Source organism: Tupaia chinensis, unplaced genomic scaffold (assembly GCF_000334495.1).
Source record: "Tupaia chinensis unplaced genomic scaffold, TupChi_1.0 Scaffold146604_1, whole genome shotgun sequence".
Classification (NCBI taxonomy): domain Eukaryota; kingdom Metazoa; phylum Chordata; class Mammalia; order Scandentia; family Tupaiidae; genus Tupaia; species Tupaia belangeri.
The window spans coordinates 237,908-249,658 of record NW_006206460.1 but is presented as its reverse complement, the minus strand read 5'-3'; the positions used below and the strand labels follow the sequence as shown (position 1 = coordinate 249,658).

General features: G+C 41.8%; 1 pseudogene; it reads right to left on the bottom strand.

The window, feature by feature from the left end:
• The window catches only part of LOC102485043 (TATA box-binding protein-associated factor RNA polymerase I subunit D pseudogene), a 1,052-nt pseudogene extending 726 nt beyond the window's left edge, over positions 1–326 (bottom strand).
• Positions 327–11,751: the final 11,425 nt, after the last annotated feature.

Below are 11,751 nucleotides of genomic sequence, written 5' to 3'. Positions count from 1 at the left end.
CCCGGGTCGGGGCCGCGACCCGCGGTCGACTACGTGGGAGTCCAGCGACATAGCCATTACGCTAACTGCTGGTTCCCCGTTTCCTTTTCTTGAATCTTTCAAAAATAGCTTTTAAAGTCAATAGTTTTGGTTCAAAAGATGAGTCACTTGATGAATCTTTAACGTTCTCATGTGAACAAACACATTTTTGAGTTGGGTTCCTTTGCCTCCGTGTAGGTGAGGAAGGAACACACGGTTTTAAATAAGCTGCTCCCAGACCAGGAGCTGTCACTTAAATTTTCAAACTCTACAGTTGAATCAGATGTCATGTAGTCAGGTGAATCCATTCCTCATGTAGTCTTCGAATTCATGCATCACTTTCTCTTTGTGTTAGTTTCCTCCCCAGCCGAGCCAGAGGAAAAGGCTAACAATCAAATGTAAAAAGTAGCTGGGTGCAAATGGACACCAGGGGTATTTGGAGGGTGATGAAATGTTCTAAACTTTATTGTGAGGATGGTTTAATTAGATACTTCAAATGGGAGAATTTTACGGTAGGTAAATTATACCTCAATAAACCTGGGGCTCTTTTTAAGATAATTTTTTGAGCTTTTATTAACTCTAATTTCTCATTCACACTGGGTCTATTATGAGTCTTTTAATCCCAGTTGCTCCGAGTACATCTTTGATCTATATTTCTTGAATAAAAGAGTGTTTTTCTAAGCCACTGAATTAAATACTTTGATCAACTAGATATATTTTATTTTCTTTCCTATCTATTTTATACTTAGGATGTTGAGGAACATTTTTCTATTAAGTTCATGCTAAAATTCTGAAGGGAAATGAGTTTGCTATTCTTTCGTTTTGTTTTGACATTTATTTTTTCTATGAGAAAAAGAAGAAGAGACAGAAAGAGAGACACTCCCAAGAGGACCTTCATCGCAATCCACCCCACTCCCATTTGAGCAGACCTGGGTCACTGGCACGTGTGCACTCACCTGACTCAGGAGGGTCCAGAAACCTTTCCAGGTGGGACCAGTTATGTCATCACTGGGTCACCACGGGGCTCCTTGTTTTCTAAGAACTTTGAAGGTCCTATCCTGGTATGCAGCTACAGCAGTAATTCAGGCTGAGATCTCAGTAAGAGAGTGCATCTGAGGAAATCTCTGTCAAAAATCCTCCCTTGGAACCAGCAGTTAGTTTAATGGCTATGTCGCTGGACTCCCATGTAGTTGACCGCGGTTCGCATCCCAGAACTGGTGGCTTAAACTCATGCCGGGTGTGTGTCCGTGCGTGCCCAAGATCCCTAGAGGAGAATAGAGGAGAAGGGATTGCGGCGTGGCCATCCCCCCTGCAGGGTGATTTCTCGCTTTCTGTCTCTCTGTCTCTCTCTGTCTTTCTGGCGAGCGCACGCGCCCTATAGCAAAAACCTCTAAAAAAAAAGAAAAAAAAAATCCTCCCAGCTGCTTGGTAGTTGATATTCTTAGCCATGTGACAAAATGAGACGATAAAGGAAAAGACTATTCTGAAATTATTAACATACTAAGGAGGACATGCCATGAGAAGAAATCACAAAAACTTTTTAGCCTTTATTTAAACATAAGATGTACCCACCCAGACTGACAGCAGAGATCAGAGTATGAGCTCGGACGCTTTCAGGCATGATTCTCTGCTGACACCCAGTGGCTGAATCACAAATGGCAGGTGTGAACGCCAGAAAGCAGGATCAAACACCTTTTGTCAGAATCTACTCTAGAACTGACTGGTCCTAAATAATCTTGTCTGCTTTTGTTTTTCCATATGCTTCAGATTCTCTTATAGTTACTAGAGCTGACTATGGTCAAAATGTCGAGACAAATCAAATCCATCTTTGCCAGGGTCTGGGATCTCCTTTTCCTTCTTTCTCTTCAACTCTGAGGCCTCATCTACTGTTTCTCTGGATCAGTGACCTTGGCCCTCCTCTACCCCTTGGCCACCCAGACACTTGGCCTTTTCGGTGCCCACAGATCACTACTCTGTTTCCCGCCTTCCCCTACCAGGCTGCAGCAGGCCAACTTCAGCAGTGGGTTCGAGGGAAAGTACTGCACACTCGGGAGGAGTGGCCGCTGGCTTCAGATGAACTGTGTGGAAGAAACACAAATATCTAACCAGAAGTTCAGGCACGATGCCCAAGTGAAGAATCTCCAGGGAAATATCAGAGACAGTAGTTACCATTTTTTTTTCTTAAGTGAAATTTTTGCTATAGAGTACTTGCCCTTGCCAGAGAGACAGAGACAGGGAGACAGAAAGTGAGAAGTCATCCCCCCAGGGGAATGACCAGACAACAATCCGTTCTCCATTCTCCTTGGGATTTTGGGCATGCGTGCACACGCACATGGCGTGAGTTTTAAGCTGCCAGGTCCAGAATTCAAACCACAGTTGACTACATGGGTTTCCAGCTGCATAACTCTACATAACCATTATGCCATCTACTGGGTCCTGAGGGACAGTAGTTACTTTTTATTTTAAGAATCATTTTATTTAGCATTTATTTATTTTAATTTGACTAGAGAGGGACAGTGAGAGAGAGAGAGAAGGAATGTGAGAAAGCAAGCCACCAGGTCTGGCACTCGAACTACAGTCTATCATGTGGGAGTCCAGCACCCTTAACACCATGCCACCTTTGGCCAGACAGTAGTTACTTGTAAGGGCTCTTTTTAGTCAGGCTCTGCCCCTGGGGGTGTTTGAGGAGTGGTGGGAAGGGAGAAGCTAAGGTCCAGGGAAGCAGGACATATAGCCCTGAGATGTACATGGTGGGGCAGTTGTCCCAGGCACACGGGAGTAGAAAAACCCAAGGCTTCCCATCAAGGAGGAGTGGGATGTCCTATCTAGGATGGCCATCCTGGAACCCAACAAGCTTTGTAATTATTTTTCTCCCCACTTTTCTTCCATGATAGCCCCCCCCCCATCACCTCAGTTATTTTTATTTGACCAGAGGGAGAGAGAAAGCAAGAAAGCAAGCCACCAGGTCCAGGACTCAATCTGTGCTTGGTCATGTGGGAGTCCAGCACCTAAACCACCATGCCACCTGCCGGTCCTCACCTCAGTTATTTTAAATGATAGAAATCATATTAAAAGCCCAGAACATGAGCCCTGTCAACCTTGCAAGGAGATTCCCCCGCTGATCAAATGGCCTGCACCAGGCAGGAGTCAACCACTAATTTCCTCTCCTTTTCGTTGTCGTTCTAACTGCACATTCTATAGACAGAGGGATGGGCAGTAACTTAGGAGCGAACTTCAAAAAGCTTGTGGAAAAAGGAAATTAAAGTGTGGGGGCCAGCAAAGGGTATAATGACTACATCACTGGACTCATATGTAGTTGACCGTGGTTTGAGTGCCGGACTAATGGCTACATCACTGGACTCACATGTAGTTGTCCGTGGTTCGAGTGCCGGACTCGGTGGATAAAACTCACGCCAGACACATGTGCATGCGTGCCCAAGATCCCGAGAGGAGAATGGAGGAGAAGAAATTGTGGTCTGGGCATTCCCCCTGGGGAGTTATTTCTCACTTTGTCTTTTTGTCTCTCTCTGTCTTTCTAGTGAGTGCACGTGCCCTATAGGTAAAACCTCTCAAACCAAAAAAGGAAATTAAAGTGTGAGTTTATTTTGGTGAAGGGAAAAATTGGAATCAATGCTTAGCTCTTTCATAATATGCGTTTTTCACAAACTTTTCAAACACACTGCATAAATGTCTACAAGGCCAGAGCACGGTTCATCCCACCTCCTCGCATCACGTTGGCGAAAGGGATAGAATGCACAGAAAACCCAGAATTTTAGAACTGCAAGCAATACCAGAAATCAGCAACACGGGTACAGCAGAGACTTCACTTCGGGAGATGTCTGCATGCCTCTACTGTTCAAATTTTAACCCTTCCCCAATGCACTAAATTAAACCATATCAGCGACATGTTTAATGTAGGCTTAACTGTAGGAAAATATTTCTGTATCTTAGGAGGGCAGATTATTTTGTTTCGTGCACAGCTAGTGAAAACGTGCTCCACACTACCACTTCCAGGTATTTTCCCTCCTGAACTGATATGTCGAGTACTTTACTCAGAGTTTTTGTGTGCAACACGCATCACTCTACATATAGACGTGCCCATCAACACTAGGCTTCAGGCTGAGTGATCGGTTTTCTCCACCAAGTTCTACTTTAATCAGACTTTTCTTAACCGGATGTGTAAAACAACAATCGTCTATTAAATGACCATCATTTTAATACCATTATTCTTTTATATGTATATTACTTCAAGCCATATGAAACTGACATTGTTCCTGATCCAAAAATATATATGGTTAAATATCGACACGTTTATATGTTCCAACCTAGTGAGCACGTGCCCTATAACAAAAACTGAAAAACAAACCAATAAACACAGGGCCAGGCTGTGGCCCGGTGAACATGTGAGCTGGATCCCATATAGCTGACTGCATGACTGAATTCCCGGACCTGCCAACCTAAAAACACACAGGGCATGTGTACATGCAAGCCCCAAATCCCAAAGGAATAAAAGAGATGGAATTGTGGTGTGACCACATCCCACTGGGGGCACTTTCTTCCTCTCTGTCTTTCTGTCTTCTGTGTAGAGGGTATACACATTTTGGCAATTAAAAAAAAAAAAGCTATCAATGGATTTCAAATTTGTTTTGCACCAAAGTTAACTCTCACCTTTCGTTCATTTTTCTACCAACTTTTTGAAATATTCTCATATACATAAGTAATATAGTATACATATATTGTACACAAGAGTACTAAAAAATGTTAGAATTCTACTCAGAGGTATAGGATTGGAAATTAATGGGTTAAAATTCTTTGATATTATTTGCAGTTTTAAAATATTTCTTTTATGATAGTGGAAGTATATATATATTTTTACTCTTCAGTTCCACAGTCTTTAATGCTTCTCTAGTCTCTGTTCACCTTTTAAAACCCCAAACAAATGTCTCTTTAATACCTCACCAGTAGAGAGTAATTGCTTCCTGCCCTGACTCTGCGGCCCTCTGCACGTACCTCTGCTGTGGGAGCTAATTAAGGCAGCTGTGTTATCTTCACCGTACGGCTCTGCAGCCTTTGGTCTTAGCACGTTATCTTGTCCTTAATGGTGGAGGGTAAATATTTAATAAAGCTATGTGAGTGCTAGGTAGCTGGATGAAATTCAAATTCAACTCATTTCACCTGTTGGGGAATACTGTGAGCCCCAGCCTGTCTTACCTGCTGTACTTCATGCTCCCGTAGGGGACGGCATGAAGATTGCTGCCCTGCCCTCTAGGAGCACAAGGTGAATTCTGGGAGGTGCTTACAGCAGACTCTCGCAGTACATTTCAATGACCTATGATGGATATGATCCTGTAGTTGAGCACCAAGGCCAGAAAGATAAGGGAAGAAAGGTATCTGAGAAGGAAGAAATAAGATCCGAGCTTTATCGTAAAGGAGTTCACCAGAGGGAGATGGGGAGAGAAAAGGATTCTAGGCAGAAAGAGCAGCTGGTGCAAGTGGACAGAGGTCTGAGAACACACACTCCACCCTGAGTTCACTCCCCCTAGCCGGAGTGCAGGGATCTGCTGGGGACAGGATTTAAGCCAGTTAGAGGGACAGGGGAGACCGAATTATGGTGGGTCTTGTCTGTCGCTTCAAGGACTTTGAATTCATCCTGTAGGCAGTGAAGAGACCATGAAATTGGTAACTTGTAAATTATAATGCATCTTCAACTCGGAGCTGTTCCTTGCATTCATTGTTATTGGGCAGCTCTGTAAAAGGAAAAGGATAAGGAATCTTGATTTTTCCCTGAATCGTGTGAATGTCTTTGAGTCATGGCTAACAAGCATAAGTTTATGTAAGCTGCTTCAGACCCAAATACAAACATATAGCTACCTGGTCCATAAAAGATAAGTACCTGCTATGGGTTTAAATTGTAAATTATCTCAAAATTGTAAACATGTCTACATAAAACATAATTTATGAGTAAGTAACCACTCCTGTAGACACCCTAGTTTCCTAGGAGTATGAAAGGCATGTTAAAAATGACTAGGTCACTTCAACATAATAAAAGCCATATATGAAAAGCCTACAGCAAACATAATAGTGATAAAAGATTGAAAGCTTTTCTCTAAGATCAGGAAAATAATGTTCACTTTTTGCTACTTCTCTTACTATGTTGTGTTGGAAGTTCTAGCCAGAGAATTAGAAAAGAAAAATAAATAAATGGCATCTGTAGTGAAAAGGCAGAAGTAAAATTGTTCACACATTATATTATATGTGGAGAATCCTAAAGATGACACACATGCACACACACACAGACAACTGTTCTAACTAACCAATAAATTCAGTAAAGTAGCAGTATACAAAATCAACACAAAAAAATTAGTTGTCTTTCTATAGACTAAAACAAATCATCTGAAAAAGACATTTGAAAGGGACCAGCAGTTAGCATAATGGCTATGTCGCTGGACTCCCATATAGCTGACCGTGGTTCTAGTCCTGGACGTGGTGGCTTAAACTCACACTGGGCACATGTGTGTGTGCCCAAGATCCTGAGAGGAGAATGGAGGAGAAGGGATTGCAGCATGACCATCCCCCTGGGGGATGATTTCTCACTTTCTATCTCTCTTTCTCTGTCTTTCTGGCAAGTGCATGCACCCTATAGCAAAAATTTCTCAAAAAAAAAAAAAAAAAAAAAAAAAAAACTTTGGAAATCCTGAGAGGAGAATGGAGGAGGGAGGACACCACGTGGAAATACCCCCAGAGGGTGATTTCTCACTTTGTCTCTGTCTCTTTGGTGAATGCACATGCTCTATAGCAACAACAACAAAAAATATTTGAAAAACAACTCCAGGGACCAGCAGATGGTGTACTGGTTACATCACTGACTAGATTCCCATGTAGTTGATTGCAGTTCGAGTCCCGGACCCAGCGACTCAAAACTCAAGCCAGGCTTGTACACTCCAAATCACGAGAAAACAGAGGAGATGGAATTATGGTGTGACCATCCCCCTTAGGGGGTGATTTCTCACTTTTTATCTCTGTTTTTCTCTGTCTCTCTGGTGAGCACACACACCCAATAGCAAAAACCTCTCAAAAAAAAAAAGAAAACTCTATTAACAATAGCATTGGAAAGATGAAATATTTTAGAATTTAACCAAGGACATGAAAGACTTATACAATAAAAACTGAATATTGATGAGAAAGACAAATAAATGGTAAGACATAAAATATTCATGGATTAGAAGACAATATTGTTAAGATGTCAACACTACCTAAAGCAATCTATGAATGCAATGCAATCCCCAAATCACACATATTTGGATATTAATTTATAGATAAGTAATGTGCCAAAATCACAGTGGCATTTTTTCCAGACAAAGAAAAACAAAATACCCTAAAGTTTATATAAAATTGCAGAGAATTCCAACTATCCAAAATAATCTTGGAAAGAAAATAGTTCTTTCAGAAACACATTTTCTGCTTTTAAAATCTTCAGTAATCAGGGCCAGCAGACGGCGTAGTGGTTACATTGCCGGATTCCCACATGGGCAACCCGGTTCAGGTCCAGACCCAGGGACTTGAAAATCATGTTGGTTTCGTGTGTGTGCTCAAGATCTCAGGAGAACAGAGGAGAAGGGATAACGGCATGGTCATCCCCCTAGGGAATGATTTCTCACTTTCCCTCTCACTGTCTGTCCCTCTCAGGTGAACGCACAATGACTAGGGCAAAAACTCTTTTAAAAATCTGCAGTAGTCAAAACAGTGTGGCACTATCATAAAGACACAGAAACCAATGGAATGGAATAGAGCCCCCAGATTAGCTGTTCCAGATATGATCAAAGAATTTGTGTACTTTTATGATAGAGACTGCATGCACAAGAGAGAAAGAGAGAGAGAGAGAGACCTTTGGCAGAGTCTTGTCACCCCATAATCTCCTTTCTCCAAGCCTTCCAGCTCATCAGGACCATTTATACATGATGTTTTCAGGCCAACCAGGAGATCTGAACTTGCAGTCAGACGTGTGGCTTCCAGCACCATAGTTCAATTCGCTGTACCACTAGCCTGGGTCTGGTCAAAAAAATGTTGACAAGAGTACCAGACCATTCAATGAAGAAATGGCTGGTGATTGAGGTGCTGAATTCCCATATGGCCAACCATGGTTTGAGTCCCAGACCTGGTAGCTTGCTCTCTCTCTCTCTCGTAAATTAAAATAATAATAAAAATAAATAATTATTAAAAAATGAAATTGGACCCTTACATAATACCATATACAGAAGTGAATGGATGAAAAACCTAGATAAAAGAGCTGAAACTATAAAACTCTTAGAACAAAATATAGCACAAAATCTTTATGACATTGCATTTGGTAGTGATTCCTTGAATATGATACTAAAGGCACAAGCAACAAAATAGTACACAAATTAAACTTCATAAAGATTAAAAGCTTTTGTGCATCCAAAGATACTGCTGTGGGCCAAAGATGACATAACAGTTATATCGCTAGGCTCCCATATGGCCAATAGCAGTTTAAGTCCTGGGGTCAGTGGCTTGAAAATCATGCAAAGTACATGTGTATGCCTGCCCAAGATCCTGGGAGGAGAATGGAGGAGAAGGAATTGCAGTGTGGTCACATCCCTAGGGAGTGATTTCTCACTTTCCCTCCCATCACTGTCTCTTCTTTCTCTCTGACAAGTGCACTCACCCCAAGGCAGAAACCTCTTTTAAAAAAAAAAAAAAAGGAGAGAGACTACTTACAGAATAAAAAGGGAATCCACAATAGAAGGGAGAAAATATTTACAAATCATAATTTATCTGATAAATTAATATCCAGCTATATAGAGAACTTCTAAAAGTCAACAACAACAAAAACTCAACTTAAAAATGGACAAAGAATTTGAATAGCACATTTCTCCAAAGAAGACATACAAACGATCCATAAGCACATGAAAAGATGTTCAACATCAATAGTCATTTGGGAAATGTCAATGAAAATCGCAACGAAGTCCCACTTCAAATCCACTAGAATGGTGATTAAACAATGAAAAATATGATGCCAGCAGGTGGTGTGGTTAAGGCATTGCCAAAAGGTGTGTGTACTCACCGGAAAGAGAAAAGGAGAGGAAGCATCTCCTAAGGGGTATGGTCACACCACAATCCTTTTTCTTCCATTTCTCCATCCCCTCAGAATTTAGGCCACAAACACACATGCACTTGGAGCATTTTCCAAACTGCTGGGCTGGGATTTGAACCACAGTCAATCATGTGGGATCCAGTTCACCTGACCAACACACTACATGGCCAGTATCTCACTTTCTTGATTATGTTATTTTAGGTACTAAAGTTTTTAATTTTGGTGAATGTCTATCTATTGCTCTTTCATTTTTATACTTTTTATATAAAATCTAAGAGCCCATTACCAATGTCAAGTCAGGATGACTTAACATATGTTTTCTTTCAAGAGTTTTATGGAGCTACCCCATGACTTGACGATTAAGTGAGCTGGGTCCCAGGTGGCTGACACAAGTTTCAAGTCCCAGACAAGCAGCTTGAGAAATATGCCAGGTCGGTGTATGTGCATGAGTGTCCAAAATCCCTAAAGAAGGGAGAAATGGAAGGGAAGGGAGAAATGGAGAAGAGATTACGATGTTACCATGCCCCATAGGGGGGGCTTTCTCACTTTGTCCCCCACCCCCACCCCATCCCACCCCGTGTGTGTGTGTCTTTCTCCAGCAAGCATGCAAGCCCTTGGCAATTTTTTTTTCTTTTTTTAAAAGTTTTTTTAAGACTTTAGTTCTTAAATTAAGTAATTGACTTATTTTGACTTAATTTGTGTATGTGGTATGAGATAAGGGTCCAACTTCATTCTTTTTCCTGTGGATATCTAGTTTGCCCAGAACCATCTGTTGAAGAGAATATTCTTCCTCCACAGTGAGCTCTTAGCATCCTTATCAAAACCCAGCTGGCCGGAGATGTAGCGGTTTACTTCCGAACTCTCAATACTATTCCATTGGACTATGTCTGCCATGCTCCCTTCAGAAACAAAACCACGGTTCTGCACAGTCTGCAAGACTGCTTCTAAGCCACTTTTTAAATGGCCTCTTCCTTGATTCAGCTTTTGTCTATAAACCTCTGATTGTTTTTCAGAGTTCTGATAAAATCGATTCTGACAAGTTTTTCCTTCATTTTTCAATATTTTGTGAAGGAACAGGTCCAGGGAGTGACCTCTTACTCATTTTCACTATGTGCCTTTGGTTCTTTGAATGTATCATAATAGCTGTTTTGAAGTCTTTTTTTTTTCTTTTCTTTTTCTTTCATTTTTTTCCTAAATTGAACATGTAAATCCAGTGTCATTTCTATTGAATGCTTTTCTTTCTTTTTTTTTTTAAGCTTGGGTTATATTTTCTTGTCCCTTTTCATGTCTTATCATTTTTTTCGTTGAAAGCTGGGTTTTAGATAATATCTTGTAGCACCTCTGTATTCTCATTTTCACCCACGGGGTGTTGCTCTCATGTTTCCTGTTCACTCATGTGGACTTGAACTGTGGGATCTGTTTTGAGGGTAATGAGCAGTTGCCGGTGTCTCTACTCATATGTTGAGTTTCTATTTTTGTTTTTTGGGTGTGGCTTCCTTGGAGTTGCCCAGGTGTCTGCCTAACTTAGTGGTGGGTCAGTGATTTAACCGAAGGTTGTAGTCAAACACCTGGAGTCCACAGGCTTCTACTCTCTGTCCAGGGATCTCTGCACGGGTTAGGAAACACATTCTCAGTTCTGGTTTCAAGTCCATTTTGACTTCCACTTTCCGTTCCACTCTCTGTTCTCCCCTGAGCTTCATGTAGGGATGCAGTTAAGCATGTGGTTTATTTTGCCTTGCTATAAGCCCCTCACTTCTAGAATCTATCCCTTACATCTCTGTTTCATCACTTGCCCCCCCAGAGATTTCGACCTCATGTTACGAACATGACTCTTTTTTACATTTGTTTCCAATAACGTTTGCTGCTTTTATTGACAACTTTGGGGGCGGGGGTTTTTGCCCTTAACAGAAAATCCTGCCTGCTCCCTTTAGCAGCAAGTTTGCTGGTTTCTATGTATTGTAAGTTTCTCTGTCAACTCAGCTGCTACATGGTGTTTCCAGAAGCCACTTGAGGCCCAGACAGAAGAGCACCACAGAGACTCTCCCGCCTGTGTCTCACAGTCGGAGCTCAGACTGCACATGTAGCTCCAGAGTCACAACCACAGTGTTAGAGTTTAGAGTTTCCCAGTGCTTACTGACCCTGGGGGGTACATGGCATGTATAGAAACCTCATGCACAGGGAGAGCAAGAAGGGCAGACAGAGACAAAGAGAGCTGAGTGCAGCCACTAACAGCATACACTGGGGAAGAGGGTAAGGGTCATATTCACTTTAAGTTTTCAGGTCAAAGCTGAATGATTAGTTTCAAGGAAGTGAAAGCAGAGAACCCAGGCTGCTGGGAGGAAGAGACCCCTCTAAAGTCATCTCTCTGGCCACTGACTTGAGCCATCTGGGTGGGGTATGGTAGCGGAAACTTTGTCAAGAGTGGCTAAGCCCTGTGTCTGGTATGAGAAAGTTAAACTTACATTTAAAAATGGATGCCAAAGCAACCTGAAATTGTAAGCATTTGCCACACCACGCCCATTACTATAATCACTGGCCCCACGGGGCCTGTTACCAGTTACTGCCTCTTAACTCCAAATTCACCCTTAATTGTGTCATTTTGAAAAATAGGTCCTCGCTCT